Here is a 19,780-nt window from a genome sequence, read left to right on the forward strand (position 1 = left end):
ATGGTCTTTAGGGGGCATGTCGCATTTAGGAAGCCCCTGTGGTGCCAGAAAAAAAAAAACCCATGGCATACTTTTTTGGAAACTACACCCCTCAAGGAACGTAACAATGGGTACAGTGAGCCTTAACACCCCACAGGTGTTTGACAAATTTCCGCTAAAGTTGGACGTGAAAATGAAAACGTAAATTTTTTCTCACTAAAATGCTGGTGTTACCCCAAATTTTTTATTTTCACAAGGGGTAATAGGAGAAAATACCTCCCAAAATGTGTAACCCCATTTCTTCTGAGTATGGAAATAGCCCATATGTGGATGTAAAATCAGAAGAGAAGGAGCACCATTGAGCTTTTGTAGAGAGAATTTGGTTGGAATGGAAGTCAGGGCCATGTGCGTTTACAAAGCCCCCCGTGGTGCCAGAACAGTGGACCCCCCCCCACATGTGACCCCATTTTGGACACTACACCCCTCACAGAATTTAATAAGGGGTTCAGAGAGCATTTACACCCCACTGGCATTTGACAGATCTTTGGAACAGTGGGCTCTGCAAATTAAAAATTATATTTTTCATTTTCATGGACCATTGTTCCAAAAATCTGTCAGACACCTGTGGGGTGTAAATGTTCACTGAACCCCTTATAAAATTCTGTGAGGGTTGTAGTTTCTAAAATGGGGTCACATGTGGGGGGGTTCACTGTTCTGGTACTATGGGGGGCTTTGTAAACATACATGTCCTTAAATTTCGGACACATTCGCTCTTCAAAAGCCCAATGCTCTACTGAGCATTGTAGTTCGCCCGCAGAGCACTTTACATCCACATTTGGGGTATGTTGTTACTCAGAAAAAATGGGGCTGCAAATTTTGTGAGGCTTTTTTCCTATTCTCCCTTGTGAAAATGAAAAATATAGGGTAAGATTTAGCATTTTAGTGAAAAAAAATTATTTTTCTTCATTTTCACATCCAACTTTAACGAAAATTTGTCAAACACCTTTGGGGGTGTTAAGGCTCACTATACCCCTTGTTACATTCCTTGAGGGGTGTAGTTTCCAAAATGGGTTCACATGTGGGTATTTATTGTTTTGCCTTTATGTCAGAACCGCCATAAAATCAGCCACCCCTGTGCAAATCACCAATTTAGACCTCAAATGTACATGGTGCGCTCTCACTTCTGAGCCTTGTTGTGCACCCGCAAAGCATTTTACGCCCACATATGGTGTATTTCCGTATTCAGGAGAAATTGCATTACAAAGTTCGGGGGTCTTTTTTTTCCTTTTACTGCTTGTGAAAATTAAAAGTATGGGGCAACACCAGCATGTTAGTGTCAAAAAATTTTTACACTAACATGCTGGTGTAGACCCAAACTTTTCATAAGGGGTAAAAGGAGAAAAAGCCCCCCAAAATTTTTAATGCAATTTCTCCCGAGTACGGAAATACCCGATGTGTGCCACTAAACTGTTGCCTTGAAATACAACAGGGCTCCAAAGCGAGAAAGCGGCATGCGCATTTGAGACCTATTTTGGGGATTTGCAGTAGCCTCCAAAATACCCTACAGCAGTGTTGCCTCCAGCTGTTGCAAAACTCCCAGCATGCCTGGACAGTCAGTGGCTGTCTGGCAATACTGGGAGTTGTTGTTTTTCAACAGCTGGAGGCTCCGTTTTGGAAACAGTGCCGTACGGAGGGGACTGTGTAAAGGGGGTGCATATGTAGTGTTTTACTTTTTATTTTGTGTAGTGTAGTGTGTTTAGGGTACATTCACACAGGCAGGGGTTTACAGTGAGTTTCTCGCTGGGAGTTTGAGCTGTGGCAGAAAATTTGCTGCATCTCAAACTTGCCGCTGAAAACTCGCTGTAATCCCCCTCCCGTGTGAATGTACCCTGTACATTCACATGGGGGGGGGGATGGGGGGCAAACCTCCAGCTGTTGCAAAGCTACAACTCCCAGCATGCACTGACAGACCATACATGCTGGGAGTTGTAGTTATGCAACAGCTGGAGGGACATTGGTTGCGCAACACAGAGTTTGTTACTTAATTCAGTGTTTTGCAACCAGTGTGCCTCCAGCTGTTGCAAAACTAGAAGTCCCAGCATGTACAGTCTCTCAGTGCATGCTGGGAGTTGTAGTTTTGCAACAGCTGGAGGGACATTGGTTGCACAACACAGAGTTTGTTACTTAACTCAGTGTTTTGCAACCAGTGTGCCTCCAGCTGTTGCAAAACTAGAAGTCCCAGCATGTACAGTCTCTCAGTGCATGCTGGGAGTTGTAGTTTTGCAACAGCTGGAGGCACACTGGTTGCAAAACATTAGGACACAAACTCTGTTTTACAACCAATGTGTCTCCAGCTGTTGCAAATCTGCAGCACTCAGCATGCATTGACAGTCGAAGGGCATGCTGAGAGTTGTAGTTTTGCAACAGCTGGAGGGACACTGCTACAACTCCCAGCATGCCCTATGGTAGTCTGTGTATGCTGGGAGTTGTAGTTATGCAACAGCTGGATGCACACTTTTTCATAGAAAAAATGTGCCTCCAGCTGTTTCATAACTACAACCCCCAGCATGCACAGACTACCAAAGGGCATGCTGGGAGTTGTAGCTGGAACTCCAGCTGTTGCAAAACTACAACTCCCAGCATGCCCTTTGGCTGTGCATAGTGAGAGTTGTTACTAAGCAACAGCAGAAGGTGAACAGGCCTCACCCTCCTGCTGTATCCTGCTGCTGGGCCCACCGCCGGTGCTTCTGAGGGGACCCCCACTGGACCAGGGAGAGGTAGGAGACCCCCCACCGGCCCCGATCGCCACCTCGATCACCGCAGGGCAGTGATTGGTCGGTCGTTCTGACCGATCAATCACGTGATCGTGAGGTGGCACCCGTGCCACCTCCCTCCTGCTAGGTAAGGGTGAATGGGGCGGTTTCGGACAGCCCCATTCACCCTTTTTTTCCTGGTCACCAGAGACACAATTGACCCAGAATCACCGCAAATAGCCAGTCTCAGGACCCCCCAGGTGTTTGCCCGGGGTGCCTACTGATAGATATCAGCAGTCACCCCGGCTCGGTCCCCGGGTTGACTGCTGATATCTATCAGTAGGCACCCCGGGCAAACACCTGGGGGGTTTGGCTCGGTCCCTGTACGCCCTCGGTCCCTAAGTGGTAAAACATGTGTCCATGTACACAAATTGCAGCCCATCCACGCCCAGCTCGGTATAATGAATGAAGGTGAAGAAATAATAATAATTACATTCCCGAGATACGGCAAAAACTGTCAACAGCTGCACAACAATGAGCAAAGACGCTCTTTACTAGCACATCAATTTCACGGCAGTGAAAATGCGGTGTCCCGATCAGCTGGGACACGAGCGGAGGTCCTCTTACCTTCATCCGGTGTGTCCCTTCGGCGATTGATTGCTCCAAGCCTGAGATGCAGGTTTGAGCAATCGACTGCCGATAACACTGATCAATGCAAAAGTATGGCTTTGCAGTGAACAGGGTATAAGATCAGTGTGTGCAATGTTATAGCCCCCTTTGGGAGCTATAACACTGCAAAAAAAAAAAAGTGTAAAATAAAAGTTAATAAATGTCATTTAACCCTTTCCCTAATAAAAGTTTGAATCACCCCCCTTTTCCCATAAAAAAACAAACATGTAAATAAAAATAAATATAAACATATGTGGTATCGCCACGTGCGTAAATGTCCGAACTATTAAAATATATAATTAATTAAACCACACGATCAATGGCGTATGCGCAAAAAAATTCAAAATTCCTAAATAATGTATTTATATCATGAAAAAATGAATAAAAAGCGATCAAAAAGTCCTATCAATACAAAAATGATACCGCTTAAAACTTCAGATCACGGTGCAAAAAATGAGCCCTCATATCGCCTCATAACCGGTTATGAATGTAGTTATGATTTTTTACAGAAGTACGACAAAATCAAACCTATAATTTGTTGTGAACGGGATGACTGGAGGACATAGCTCCCAGGACACCTCTTATGCCCTTGCCGTTGCTTGTTTGCTGCCTTTAATTGCATTTCCTAAATGTCAATGTATTACTGCCATCCCATGCAGATTTGTTTATACATGCTTTCCTGTCAGATGTTGTTTATTTTGGCGGATTACTTTTTTTTTTATTGTTTTTGTATTACTATTAGTCCTTAATAAACTTTTTTTGAATTCGAAAAAAAATCAAACCTATATAAGTAGCGTATCATTTTAATCGTATGGACCTACAGAAAAAAGATAAAGTGTCATTTTTACCGAAAAATTTACTGCGTAGAAACGGAAGCTCCGAAAAGTTACAAAATGGCATTTTTTCTTCAATTTCGTTGTACAATGATTTTTTTTCCGTTTCGCTGTAGATTTGTGGGTAAAATGACTGATGTCACTGCAAAGTAGAATTGGTGGCGCAAAAATAAGCCATCATATGGATTTTTAGGTGCAAAATTGAAAGGGTCATGATTTTTAAAAGGTGAGGAGGAAAAAACGAAAGTGCAAAAACGGAAAAACCTGTGGTCCTTAAGGGGTTAAAGCTGTATGGCAGCTTTCCTAACTATGCACCAGTCCGTAACCTACTGTTACTGACTAAAATGCTCTTTTTCCCCACCAAATCCCGGGACTTCGATGGCACATATATTGCAGTTTTCTTTGCTGCAACTTAGCTGCATGGAAATGCCTAAACATACTGCCGGATCGGCCTCCTTGACAACCCTGGAAGTTTACTAGTTGATAACAACCTATTTGCCATATATCTACCCTCCACCACTTTACCTGCTGGTCGCCTACATATTCCCCCCCCCCCCTCCCCCCCCCCTCTGCCTCTGCCCAAGGCCAGGGGACTGGGCACTTGAACCCATTAGACAGTGGATCCTTGACAGAGCATCTACATTTGTATGATTTTTCCCCGCTCTGTGCTCCACTACAAACTTAAAATCCTGTAATGCAAGGAACCACCTTGTCACTCTTGCATTATTTCATCCTGTACATCCACTGTAGGGGGGCATGGTCGGACACCAATCTGAACTTCCTACCAGCCAGGTAGTCTCTTAAGGATTCCAGAGCCCATTTTATGGCCAGACATACCCTTTCCACAATAGAATAATTCCTTTTGCAGGACATGAGCTTCCTGCTTAAATATGTAATGGGGTGCTCTTCTTCATTCACCTACTGTGACATTACTGCCCCTAAACCAACCTCTGAGGCATCAGCCAGTACAATGAATTCTTTTGAAAAGTCAGGCACCACTAACACTGGCTGACTACATATGGCTTTTTTTTAGGGCCTGAAATGATTTTTTTGCTTCCTCAGACCACTAAACCATCACCGCTTTGTTCCCTTTTGTTAGGTCAGTCAAAGTTCGGCACAAATCTTTGGTATTAGCCCACAATCCCCAGGAATGCTCTTACTTGCTTTTTGTAAGAGGTTGTGGCCACCTCTGAATTGTGTCCACCTTATTTATCTGAGGCCTTATTGTGCCCTTGTACCCACAATGTACCCCAAATATCGAGCCTCATCTAACCCAATGGCACATTTCTCAGGGTTAGCAGTAAACCCAGCTTCCCTGAGTTAATCAAGTACCGCTTGTACTTTACTTAGATGGGACTCCCAGTCTGTACTAAATATCACATACCTGGTATGGGGCTTTAAAACCTGATCCTACCCTCTGGAATGTAGCTGGCGCCCCTTGTAACCCAAAAGGCATCCTGTTGTAATGAAAGAGCCCATCTGGGGTGGAGAAGGCAGTTTTCACCTTTGCCTCCTCTGACAGGGGAATCTTTCAATTAGTTCATCTACCCTGGGCATTGGGTAGGAATCCCACTTAGACACTTCATTCAGTCAACAGAATTTGTTACAGAATCTCCAGGACCCATTTGGCTTAGGGACCAATACAAGGGCTAGACCAAGCGCTCTTAGACTCTTCAATAACCCCTAGGGCTAACATGCGCCTGACGTCTGTCACGATGCCGGCTGGCAGGTAGTGGATCCTCTGTGCCAGAGAGGGATTGGCGTGGACCGTGCTAGAGGATCGGTTCTAAGTCACTACTGGTTTTCACCAGAGCCCGCCGCAAAGCGGGATGGTCTTGCTGCGGCGGTAGTGACCAGGTCGTATCCCCTAGCAACGGCTCAACCTCTCTGGCTGCTGAAGATAGGCGCGGTACAAGGGAGTAGACAGAAGCAAGGTCGGACGTAGCAGAAGGTCGGGGCAGGCAGCAAGGATCGTAGTCAGGGGCAACGGCAGAAGGTCTGGAATCACAGGCAAGGAACACACAAGGAACGCTTTCACTGGCACTAGGGCAACAAGATCCGGCGAGGGAGTGAAGGGGAAGTGAGGTGATATAGGGAAGTGCACAGGTGTAAACACTAATTGGAACCACTGCACCAATCAGCGGTGCAGTGGCCCTTTAAATCGCAAAGACCCGGCGCGCGCGCGCCCTAGGGAGCGGGGCCGCGCGCGCCGGGACAGAACTGACGGGGAGCGGGTAAGGTACGGGAGCCGGGGTGCGCATCGCGAGCGGGCGCTACCCGCATCGCGAATCGCATCCCGGCCGGAGGTAGTAACGCAGCGCCCCGGGTCCGTGGAACCGACCGGGGCGCTGCAGTGAGGGAAGTGTAGCGAGCGCTCCGGGGAGGAGCGGGGACCCGGAGCGCTCGGCGTAACAGTACCCCCCCCCTTGGGTCTCCCCCTCTTCTTGGGGCCTGAGAACCTGAGGATCAGACTTTTGTCCAGGATATTGTCCTCAGGTTCCCAGGACCTCTCTTCTGGACCACAACCCTCCCAATCCACTAAAAAAAAAGTTCTTCCCCTGACCTTTTTAGAGGCCAAAATCTCTTTGACAGAGAAGATGTCCGAGGAGCCGGAAACAGGAGTGGGAGGAACAGATTTAGGAGAAAAACGGTTGAGGATGAGAGGTTTAAGAAGAGAGACGTGAAAGGCATTAGGGATACGAAGAGAAGGAGGAAGAAGAAGTTTGTAAGAGACAGGATTAATTTGACACAAAACTTTAAAAGGACCAAGATAGCGTGGTCCCAACTTATAGCTCGGGACACGGAAACGGACATATTTAGCGGAGAGCCATACCTTGTCTCCAGGGGAAAAAATGGGAGGAGCTCTTCTTTTCTTATCTGCGAATCTCTTCATGCGAGAAGAAGCCTGTAAGAGAGAATTTTGGGTCTCTTTCCATATGGTGGAAAGATCACGAGAAATTTCATCCACAGCGGGCAGACCAGAGGGCAAGGGGGTAGGGAGGGGGGGAAGAGGGTGACGGCCGTACACCACGAAAAACGGAGATTTGGAGGAAGATTCAGAGATTCTGAAATTATACGAGAATTCGGCCCAAGGTAGAAGATCTGCCCAGTCATCCTGGCGGGAGGAAACAAAATGTCGTAAATAGTCACCCAAGATCTGGTTAATTCTCTCTACTTGTCCATTGGATTGAGGATGGTATGCAGAAGAAAAATTTAATTTAATCTTGAGTTGTTTACAGAGAGCCCTCCAGAATTTAGACACAAATTGGACGCCTCTATCCGAGACGATCTGTGTAGGCAACCCGTGAAGACGAAAAATGTGTACAAAAAATTGTTTAGCCAACTGAGGCGCTGAAGGAAGACCAGGAAGAGGGATGAAATGTGCCATTTTGGAGAATCGATCAACGACCACCCAAATAACAGTGTTGCCATGGGATGGGGGTAAGTCAGTAATAAAATCCATACCAATCAGAGACCAAGGTTGTTCGGGGACAGGTAGAGGATGAAGAAAACCAGCGGGCTTCTGGCGAGGAGTCTTATCCCGGGCACAGATAGTGCAGGCTCGCACAAAGTCCACCACATCAGTCTCTAGAGTCGGCCACCAATAGAAGCGAGAGATGAGTTGCACAGATTTCTTGATGCCCGCATGACCTGCGAGATGGGAGGAGTGACCCCATTTGAGGATCCCAAGGCGTTGGCGTGGAGAAACAAAGGTCTTTCCTGGAGGAGTTTGCCTGATGGAGGCTGGAGAAGTGGAAATCAGGCAGTCAGGAGGAATGATGTGTTGAGGAGAGAGTTCAATTTCAGAGGCATCTGAGGAACGAGAGAGAGCATCGGCCCTAATGTTTTTATCAGCAGGCCGAAAGTGAATTTCAAAATTAAATCGGGCAAAGAACAGAGACCACCTGGCCTGACGAGGATTCAGCCGTTGGGCAGACTGGAGGTAGGAGAGATTCTTGTGATCGGTGTAAATAATAACTGGAAATCTTGATCCCTCCAGCAGATGCCTCCATTCCTCAAGTGCTAATTTAATGGCTAGAAGCTCTCGATCCCCGATGGAGTAGTTCCTCTCCGCCGGAGAGAAGGTCCTGGAAAAAAAACCACAAGTAACAGCATGCCCGGAAGAGTTTTTTTGTAGAAGGACAGCTCCAGCTCCCACTGAGGAGGCATCAACCTCCAATAGGAAGGGTTTAGATGGGTCAGGTCTGGAGAGCACGGGAGCCGAAGAAAAGGCAGACTTGAGTCGTTTAAAGGCGTCTTCCGCTTGAGGAGGCCAAGACTTGGGATCGGCATTTTTTTTTGTTAAAGCCACAATAGGAGCCACAATGGTAGAAAAATGTGGAATAAATTGCCTGTAATAATTGGCGAACCCCAAAAAACGTTGGATGGCACGGAGTCCGGAGGGGCTCCGTGCGGAAACGTATAGTACAGTCCAATCTTTCATTGTTTACACAATTGATGTAGAGGGGTCTGGCGAGACTGGTCACCGGGATGTTGAACCTGTTGACGAGGGAGGCTAAGATGAAATTTCCTGCAGATCCAGAGTCCAAGAAGGCCACAGCAGAGAAGGAGAAGGCAGAGGCAGACATCCGCACAGGCACAGTAAGACGTGGAGAAGCAGAGTAGACATCAAGGACTGTCTCACCTTTGTGCGGAGTCAGCGGACGTCTTTCCAGGCGGGGAGGACGGATAGGACAATCCTTCAGGAAGTGTTCGGTACTAGCACAGTACAGGCAGAGATTCTCCATGCGGCGTCGTGTCCTCTCTTGGGGTGTCAGGCGAGACCGGTCGACCTGCATAGCCTCCACGGCGGGAGGCACCGGAACAGATTGCAGGGGACCAGAGGAGAGAGGAGCCGGGGAGAAGAAACGCCTCGTGCGAACAGAGTCCATATCCTGGCGGAGCTCCTGACGCCGTTCGGAAAAACGCATGTCAATGCGAGTGGCAAGATGGATGAGTTCATGTAGGTTAGCAGGGATTTCTCGTGCGGCCAGAACATCTTTAATGTTGCTGGATAGGCCTTTTTTAAAGGTCGCGCAGAGTGCCTCATTATTCCAGGATAATTCTGAAGCAAGGGTACGGAACTGTACGGCATACTCGCCAACGGAAGAATTACCCTGGACCAGGTTCAACAGGGCAGTCTCAGCAGAAGAGGCTCGGGCAGGTTCCTCAAAGACACTTCGAATTTCCGAGAAGAAGGAGTGTACAGAGGCAGTGACGGGGTCATTGCGGTCCCAGAGCGGTGTGGCCCAAGCCAGGGCTTTTCCAGACAGCAGGCTGACTACGAAAGCCACCTTAGACCTTTCAGTGGGGAACTGGTCCGACATCATCTCCAAGTGTAATGAACATTGGGAAAGAAAGCCACGGCAAAACTTAGAGTCCCCATCAAATTTATCCGGCAAGGATAGTCGTATTCCAGAAGCGGCCACTCGCTGCGGAGGAGGTACAGGAGCTGGCGGAGGAGATGATTGCTGGAGCTGTGGTAGTAACTGTTGTAGCATAACAGTCAGTTGAGACAGCTGTTGGCCTTGTTGCGCAATCTGTTGTGACTGCTGGGCGACCACCGTGGTGAGGTCAGCGACAACTGGCAGAGGAACTTCAGCGGGATCCATGGCCGGATCTACTGTCACGATGCCGGCTGGCAGGTAGTGGATCCTCTGTGCCAGAGAGGGATTGGCGTGGACCGTGCTAGAGGATCGGTTCTAAGTCACTACTGGTTTTCACCAGAGCCCGCCGCAAAGCGGGATGGTCTTGCTGCGGCGGTAGTGACCAGGTCGTATCCCCTAGCAACGGCTCAACCTCTCTGGCTGCTGAAGATAGGCGCGGTACAAGGGAGTAGACAGAAGCAAGGTCGGACGTAGCAGAAGGTCGGGGCAGGCAGCAAGGATCGTAGTCAGGGGCAACGGCAGAAGGTCTGGAATCACAGGCAAGGAACACACAAGGAACGCTTTCACTGGCACTAGGGCAACAAGATCCGGCGAGGGAGTGAAGGGGAAGTGAGGTGATATAGGGAAGTGCACAGGTGTAAACACTAATTGGAACCACTGCACCAATCAGCGGTGCAGTGGCCCTTTAAATCGCAAAGACCCGGCGCGCGCGCGCCCTAGGGAGCGGGGCCGCGCGCGCCGGGACAGAACTGACGGGGAGCGGGTAAGGTACGGGAGCCGGGGTGCGCATCGCGAGCGGGCGCTACCCGCATCGCGAATCGCATCCCGGCCGGAGGTAGTAACGCAGCGCCCCGGGTCCGTGGAACCGACCGGGGCGCTGCAGTGAGGGAAGTGTAGCGAGCGCTCCGGGGAGGAGCGGGGACCCGGAGCGCTCGGCGTAACAACGTCCTCAGAGACAGCCTGCCTCTGAGCCTCCGGAATTCTATATGGCATCACATGGATTTTCACCCCAGGTTCAGTAACTATCTCATGTTGAACAACATCTGTAGTGCCAGGGAGGTCAGTGAAGATATCTCTATTCCTTTGTAAAAATTCCCAGGTTTCCTGTTTTTGGGGTTTGGACAGTGAGTCACCTATGGTAACCTTCTTAATTTCTGAGAGGGCTTCCACTGTGGTGGTCAGGGTAACTACTAGAGATTATCTATCCTGCCAAGGCTTAATTAAGTTTTCATGGTAGAATTGGATGGGTTTTCTTTTCCCAGGCTGATGGATCTTATAATTAACCTCTCCAACCCCCTCTAACACTTCATAAGTGTCACGATGCCGGCTGGCAGGTAGTGGATCCTCTGTGCCAGAGAGGGATTGGCGTGGACCGTGCTAGTGGATCGGTTCTAAGTCACTACTGGTTTTCACCAGAGCCCGCCGCAAAGCGGGATGGTCTTGCTGCGGCGGTAGTGACCAGGTCGTATCCACTAGCAACGGCTCAACCTCTCTGGCTGCTGAAGATAGGCGCGGTACAAGGGAGTAGACAGAAGCAAGGTCGGACGTAGCAGAAGGTCGGGGCAGGCAGCAAGGATCGTAGTCAGGGGCAACGGCAGGAGGTCTGGAACACAGGCTAGGAACATACAAGGAACGCTTTCACTGGCACAATGGCAACAAGATCCGGCAGGGAAGTGCAGGGGAAGTGAGGTGATATAGGGAAGTGCACAGGTGAAGACACTAATTGGAATCACTGCGCCAATCAGCGGCGCAGTGGCCCTTTAAATCGCAAAGACCCGGCGCGCGCGCGCCCTAGGGAGCGGGGCCGCGCGCGCCGGGACAGGACCGAGGGAGAGCGAGTCAGGTACGGGAGCCGGGGTGCGCATCGCGAGCGGGCGCTACCCGCATCGCGAATCGCATCCCGGCTGGCAGCAGAATCGCAGCGCCCCGGGTCAGTGGATCTGACCGGAGCGCTGCAGCGGAGAGAGTGTAGCGAGCGCTCCGGGGAGGAGCGGGGACCCGGAGCGCTCGGCGTAACAGTACCCCCCCCCTTGGGTCTCCCCCTCTTTTTAGGGCCTGAGAACCTGAGGAGCAGACTTTTATCTAGGATGTTGTCCTCAGGTTCCCAGGATCTCTCTTCAGGACCACAACCCTCCCAGTCCACTAAAAAAAAAGTTTTCCCTCTGACCTTTTTAGAGGCTAAGATCTCTTTGACAGAGAAGATGTCCGAGGAGCCGGAAACAGGAGTGGGAGGAACAGATTTGGGAGAAAAACGGTTGAGGATGAGTGGTTTAAGAAGAGAGACGTGAAAGGCATTAGGGATACGAAGAGAAGGAGGAAGAAGAAGTTTGTAAGAGACAGGATTAATTTGACACAAAATTTTGAAAGGACCAAGATAGCGTGGTCCCAACTTGTAGCTAGGGACACGGAAGCGGACATATTTAGCGGAGAGCCATACCTTGTCTCCAGGGGAAAAAACGGGAGGAGCTCTTCTTTTCTTATCCGCGAACTTCTTCATGCGTGATGAAGCCTGTAAGAGAGAATTTTGGGTCTCTCTCCATATGATGGAAAGGTCACGAGAAATTTCATCCACAGCGGGCAGACCAGAGGGCAAGGGGGTAGGGAGGGGGGGAAGAGGGTGACGGCCGTACACCACGAAAAATGGGGATTTGGAGGAAGATTCAGAGACTCTGAAGTTATACGAGAATTCGGCCCATGGAAGGAGATCTGCCCAGTCATCCTGGCGGGAGGAAACAAAATGTCGCAAATAATCACCCAAGACTTGGTTAATTCTTTCTACTTGTCCATTGGACTGGGGATGATATGCAGAAGAAAAATTTAATTTAATCTTGAGTTGTTTACAGAGAGCCCTCCAGAATTTAGACACGAACTGGACGCCTCTATCCGAGACGATCTGCGTAGGCAACCCGTGAAGACGAAAAATGTGTACAAAAAATTGTTTAGCCAACTGAGGCGCTGAAGGAAGACCAGGAAGAGGGATGAAATGTGCCATTTTGGAGAATCGATCAACGACCACCCAAATAACAGTGTTGCCACGGGAAGGGGGTAAATCAGTAATAAAATCCATACCAATCAGAGACCAAGGCTGTTCGGGGACAGGCAGGGGATGAAGAAAACCAGCGGGCTTCTGGCGAGGAGTCTTATCCCGGGCACAGATAGTGCAGGCTCGCACAAAGTCCACAACATCCGTCTCCAGAGTCGGCCACCAATAGAAGCGGGAGATGAGTTGCACAGATTTCTTGATGCCCCCATGACCAGCGAGATGGGAGGAGTGACCCCATTTGAGGATTCCGAGGCGTTGGCGTGGAGAAACAAAGGTCTTTCCTGGAGGAGTTTGCCTGATGGAGGCTGGAGAAGTGGAGATCAGGCAGTCAGGTGGAATGATGTGTTGCGGAGAGAGTTCAACTTCTGAGGCATCCGAGGAACGAGAGAGAGCATCGGCCCTAATGTTCTTATCGGCAGGACGAAAGTGAATCTCAAAATTAAATCGGGCAAAGAACAGAGACCACCGGGCCTGGCGAGGATTCAGCCGTTGGGCAGACTGGAGGTAGGAGAGGTTCTTGTGGTCGGTGTAAATAATAACTGGAAATCTTGATCCCTCCAGCAGATGCCTCCATTCCTCAAGTGCTAATTTAATGGCTAGAAGCTCTCGATCCCCGATGGAGTAGTTCCTCTCCGCCGGAGAGAAGGTCCTAGAAAAAAAACCACAAGTGACAGCATGCCCGGAAGAATTTTTTTGTAAAAGAACAGCTCCAGCTCCCACTGAGGAGGCATCAACCTCCAATAGGAAGGGTTTGGAAGGGTCAGGTCTGGAGAGCACGGGAGCCGAAGAAAAGGCAGACTTGAGTCGTTTAAAGGCGTCTTCCGCTTGAGGAGGCCACGACTTGGGATCAGCATTTTTTTTGGTTAAAGCCACGATAGGAGCCACAACGGTAGAAAAATGTGGAATAAATTGCCTGTAATAATTGGCGAACCCCAAAAAGCGTTGGATAGCACGGAGAGTCCGGAGGGGCGTGGCCAATCTAAGACGGCAGAGAGTTTGTCTGGATCCATTTGTAGTCCCTGGCCAGAGACCAAATATCCTAGAAAAGGAAGAGATTGGCATTCAAACAGACATTTCTCAATTTTGGCATAGAGTTGATTGTCACGAAGTCTCTGAAGAACCATACGGACATGCTGGCGGTGTTCTTCTAGATTGGCAGAAAAAATTAGGATATCGTCCAGATATACAACAACACAGGAGTATAACAGATCACGAAAAATTTCATTGACAAAGTCTTGGAAGACAGCAGGGGCGTTGCACAGGCCAAAGGGCATGACCAGATACTCAAAGTGTCCATCTCTGGTGTTAAACGCCGTTTTCCACTCATCCCCCTCTCTGATGCGGATGAGGTTATAGGCGCCTCTTAAGTCCAATTTAGTAAAGATGTGGGCACCTTGGAGGCGATCAAAGAGTTCAGAGATGAGGGGTAGGGGGTAGCGGTTCTTAACCGTGATTTTATTAAGACCGCGGTAGTCAATGCAAGGACGTAGGGAGCCATCTTTTTTGGACACAAAGAAAAATCCAGCTCCGGCAGGAGAGGAGGATTTACGGATAAAGCCCTTTTTTAAATTTTCCTGGACATACTCAGACATGGCAAGAGTCTCTGGGGCAGAGAGAGGATAAATTCTGCCCCGGGGTGGAGTAGTACCCGGGAGGAGGTCGATAGGGCAATCATAAGGCCTGTGAGGAGGTAGAGTCTCAGCTTGTTTTTTGCAGAAAACATCCGCGAAGTCCATATAGGCCTTAGGGAGACCGGTTACTGAGGGAACCACAGAGTCACGGCAAGGGTTACTGGGAACCGGTCTTAGACAGTCCTTGGAACAAGAGGGCCCCCAACTCTTGATCTCCCCAGTGGACCAATCCAGGGTTGGGGAATGAAGTTGAAGCCAGGGAAGTCCAAGGAGAATTTCCGAGGTGCAATTGGGGAGGACCAAAAGTTCAATCCTCTCGTGATGAGATCCGATGCTCATTAGAAGGGGCTCCGTGCGGAAGCGTATGGTACAGTCCAATCTTTCATTGTTTACACAATTGATGTAAAGGGGTCTGGCGAGACTGGTCACTGGGATGTTGAACCTGTTGACGAGAGAGGCCAAAATAAAATTTCCTGCAGATCCAGAGTCCAAGAAGGCCACGGTAGAGAAGGAGAAGGCAGAGGCAGACATCCGCACAGGCACAGTAAGACGTGGAGAAGCAGAGTAGACATCAAGGACTGTCTCTCCTTTGTGCGGAGTCAGCGGACGTCTTTCCAGGCGGGGAGGACGGATAGGACAATCCCTCAGGAAGTGTTCGGTACTAGCACAGTACAGGCAGAGGTTCTCCATGCGGCGTCGTGTCCTCTCTTGAGGTGTCAGGCGAGACCGGTCGACCTGCATAGCCTCCACGGCGGGAGGCACAGGAACAGATTGCAGGGGACCAGAGGAGAGAGGAGCCGAGGAGAAGAAACGCCTCGTGCGAACAGAGTCCATATCTTGGCGGAGCTCCTGACGCCTTTCGGAAAAACGCATGTCAATGCGAGTGGCTAGGTGAATAAGTTCATGTAGATTAGCAGGAATTTCTCGTGCGGCCAGAACATCTTTAATGTTGCTGGATAGGCCTTTTTTAAAGGTCGCGCAGAGGGCCTCATTATTCCAGGACAATTCTGAAGCAAGAGTACGGAATTGTACGGCATACTCGCCAACGGAAGAATTACCCTGGACCAGGTTCAACAGGGCAGTCTCAGCAGAAGAGGCTCGGGCAGGTTCCTCAAAGACACTTCGGACTTCCGAGAAGAAGGAGTGTACAGAGGCAGTGACAGGATCATTGCGGTCCCAGAGCGGTGTGGCCCATGACAGGGCTTTTCCGGACAGAAGGCTGACTACGAAAGCCACCTTAGACCTTTCAGTGGGAAACAGGTCCGACATCATCTCCAGATGCAGGGAACATTGGGAAAGAAAGCCACGGCAAAACTTAGAGTCCCCATCAAATTTATCCGGCAAGGATAGGCGTAGCCCAGGAGCGGCCACTCGCTGCGGAGGAGGTGCAGGAGCTGGCGGAGGAGATGACTGCTGAAGCTGTGGTAGTAACTGTTGTAGCATAACGGTCAGTTGAGACAGCTGTTGGCCTTGTTGCGCTATCTGTTGTGACTGCTGGGCGACCACCGTGGTGAGGTCAGCGACAACTGGCAGAGGAACTTCAGCGGGATCCATGGCCGGATCTACTGTCACGATGCCGGCTGGCAGGTAGTGGATCCTCTGTGCCAGAGAGGGATTGGCGTGGACCGTGCTAGTGGATCGGTTCTAAGTCACTACTGGTTTTCACCAGAGCCCGCCGCAAAGCGGGATGGTCTTGCTGCGGCGGTAGTGACCAGGTCGTATCCACTAGCAACGGCTCAACCTCTCTGGCTGCTGAAGATAGGCGCGGTACAAGGGAGTAGACAGAAGCAAGGTCGGACGTAGCAGAAGGTCGGGGCAGGCAGCAAGGATCGTAGTCAGGGGCAACGGCAGGAGGTCTGGAACACAGGCTAGGAACATACAAGGAACGCTTTCACTGGCACAATGGCAACAAGATCCGGCAGGGAAGTGCAGGGGAAGTGAGGTGATATAGGGAAGTGCACAGGTGAAGACACTAATTGGAATCACTGCGCCAATCAGCGGCGCAGTGGCCCTTTAAATCGCAAAGACCCGGCGCGCACGCGCCCTAGGGAGCGGGGCCGCGCGCGCCGGGACAGGACCGAGGGAGAGCGAGTCAGGTACGGGAGCCGGGGTGCGCATCGCGAGCGGGCGCTACCCGCATCGCGAATCGCATCCCGGCTGGCAGCAGAATCGCAGCGCCCCGGGTCAGTGGATCTGACCGGAGCGCTGCAGCGGAGAGAGTGTAGCGAGCGCTCCGGGGAGGAGCGGGGACCCGGAGCGCTCGGCGTAACAATAAGGACCTCTTGCCACTTAGCCAGGAATTTACTCTCCACAGTGGGTGCAAGTACCAGTACACCGTCACCAGGGTTAAACTGCCTCACTCTAGCCGCCCTATTATATACTTGACTCTGGGGCTCTCTGCATGTGTTCCCTCACAATTGGGCATAATGCTACTGATACGATCTTGCATTTGGACCACATGCTCTCTTACACTCTTGTAAGGGGTGGCCTCACTCTCCCATGTTTCCTTGGTGATATCCAGTAAACCCCTGGGGTGTCTCCCATATAGCAACTCAAATGGCGAGAAGCCTGTAAAAGACTGAGGGACCTTTAGATGGATGAACAGGAGGTATGACAGCAGACAATCCCAGCCCCTCCCATCCTTTTTTTACCACCTTCCTCAACATTCCCTTCAGGGTTCTATTGAACCTCTCCACTAAGCCGTCTGTTTGGGGATGATACACAGAGGTTCTGAGCTGTTGGATTTTCAGCAGCTTACACAAATCCTGCACTAACTTGGACATAAAAGGTGTACCCTGGTCCGTGAGTATTTCCTTGGGTAGACCTATTCTAGAAAAAATGTGAAATAACACATTTTGATGCTGTATTTTGCAGGGGAACAGAATATATTGATGGCCTTGGGCAGACTTTACCAACGGGCCTATCAGATCCATAGCTATTCTTTCAAATGGCACCTCAATTACTGGTAGGGGAACTAGGGGGCTCCTAAAATGGGACAGTTAACTGACAATTTGGACAGGACTTCAATTCAAGATCTCTTGATAACAGCCTGGCCAATAAAACCTTTGCAGGACTCACCTTTGCATTTTTTCTGCCCCCAAGTGACCCCCCTAGCACATTGGGGGCCACATTGTGGCCCACATCAAGCACCACTTTCCTTTATGGTACTGGCAACAGCAGCTGTTCCACAATTTCATCCCGCCCCTTATTAACGTGATACAATAAATTATTATATACAGCAAAGTGAGGATATCTTTTCTCAGCACCCATCTCCTGCAGAACCTCGTTTAGCAATGTTAAACTTTCCCATGCATGTTTCAGGGTGAGGTCTCGCAACCGAGCAGTTCCGAAATCCTCCCGTGACACCTCTAGGTCAGGGACATTTTGCTCAGGAGTGGGAGGCTCATCCTCCTCTCGTCCCAACACTGTTAGGGGAAAATTATCAGGTACAACAGTGGTCACCTCTACTGCATCATCTTAGACATCCTGAGCTAGGGGAAGTGAGCTGAGAGACCGGGGACACAAGTCATTCTTAGAGTAATATTAATGGGTTGACCAAGTTCTAAACATAATAGATAATCACATCCCACAACAAAAGGATGTATTAAGTCTCTCACAACCCCCACCTCATGGTTCAGAGTCCCGCAGGCAGTTTTTACAGTCACTTTGGCAAGTGAGTAGTGTTTAGAGTCCCCGTGTATGCACACAACCCCCACCCACTTTTCTGGGGAATGGGAGCTAGTAAGAAAGTGACTAGGCTGCCTGAGTCCAACAGTGCTATTACACTGACCCCATTTACCTGGAGTGGGCACTCTTGTGGGCCTTGTTCCTGTAAGGAAGTAGCACTGCAGACAGGGCGGACAAGCATGAGGAGGTGGGGTGACCCCACACTCCATGGGTTCCTCATGCTGAGCACAGTATGCTGCAGTATGTCCCCCTTTCTGACACTTCCAGCAACATACCTAAGGTCTTCTTTCCAATGGGTCTTTATAGGATGAGAGTACCTTTTCTGGGCCTACCAACCTCTCTCCTCTGCATGGATCACCCCGACTGGGTCTGGGACGGCTCTCCTGTTCAGCTGCGGAGTGGGCCTTGCCGCTGGACCTCTGGACGCAATCCCTGTAGTGCCCCACAAACTGCTGTGGTCTGCTTCCAGGACCCAGATAAGCCTCTATAGTAGTAAACCGTTCGACCAATGCCCCCAGCTGGTCCAGCGTTTGGGGTCATCCTGGACAACCCAGAATTGAACATCCTGAGGAAGTCCAGTCACATAGCGGTCCATGAGGATCCGGTCAACGATGGCAGACTGACTCAGTCTCTGGGTGTAGCCACTTGCGCACCAGATGTAGCAGGTCAAACAGCTGGGAGCGTGTCGGCTTCTGCTTTTCAAAGCGCCAGTCATGGAGCTAAGGTGACTCCCAGCTGGGCCATAATCTCAGCCTTGAAGAGGTCATAGTCCTTGAAATGCTCTGCGGTCAGATCAAATTAGACTTTTTGCGTTCAACAATCAAATAAGGTGCCAGAACCAGTCCATAGAGGCTCAGGAAGTTTCTCTCTTTCAGCAAGTCTCTCAAAAACAGCAAGATATGCCCCTACATTATCATTCAGGGTCATCTTTTGCAAGGCACCTTGCACTGCCTTTTTCACGTTTATAACCCCTGATAAGTCCTCCATCCTCTGAGCAGAAACAATGTCCTTGAGGGCAGAAATCTGTTCAAGCAACAAACGGTTTGTCTCTTGCTGGGCTGCATTGGCCTGCACCAGGTGCTTGCATAGTTCCTCCATAGCAGGGGACTGGCTTGGCAAGGATGTAGCAGCATTTACCCAGGACATATGCAGGTTAAACTGTCAAAAAAAAAGTATGCAGCCATAACCGTTAGCAACCAACTGCCCGCATCCTCCATCATATGTGGGAATTAGCTGCACAAATGGTAGGCAAACAAGCAGGATGTTGGTGCAAAAACCAACGGGTTTATTAAAAACAAACCAGCAGGAACATAACAGTTCAACAGAAGGCTTTACATCAGCTGTTAAACTCTGAACAAACAAAAACGTGACTCCAACTTTAAGTCCTTACATAACCATGTAGTGGTGGTTGTTCCTGGTGCAGAGACGCCAGTCTATCTCCGTCCTGATTTCCAGGGCACCTTTGTGCTTGCTCCAGCCATTACCACACTGTGGAAGAAATGGCAAGCAACTCCTCAGGTTCACTCCTCCGGACACTTCCTAAAATGCACAGAGGTGTCAGCAGAGAGCACTGTGGTCATGCAGAAAGGAAATTAAAAAAGAAAAGAACTTCCTGTGGAGTATACAGCAGCTGGTAAGTACAGGAAGGATTAAGATTTTTAAATAGAAGTAATTTACAAATCTGTTTAACTTTCTGGCACCACTTGATTTGGAAAAAAAAAAAAAAGTTTTCCAAGGGAGTACCCCTTTAAAGGCCTAGCAGGTCCAGTAAAGCCCAGACTGGACTGTGGGAACGGCC

This window comes from Hyla sarda, chromosome 8 (assembly GCF_029499605.1).
Source record: "Hyla sarda isolate aHylSar1 chromosome 8, aHylSar1.hap1, whole genome shotgun sequence".
In the NCBI taxonomy this organism is placed as follows: Eukaryota; Metazoa; Chordata; class Amphibia; order Anura; family Hylidae; genus Hyla; species Hyla sarda.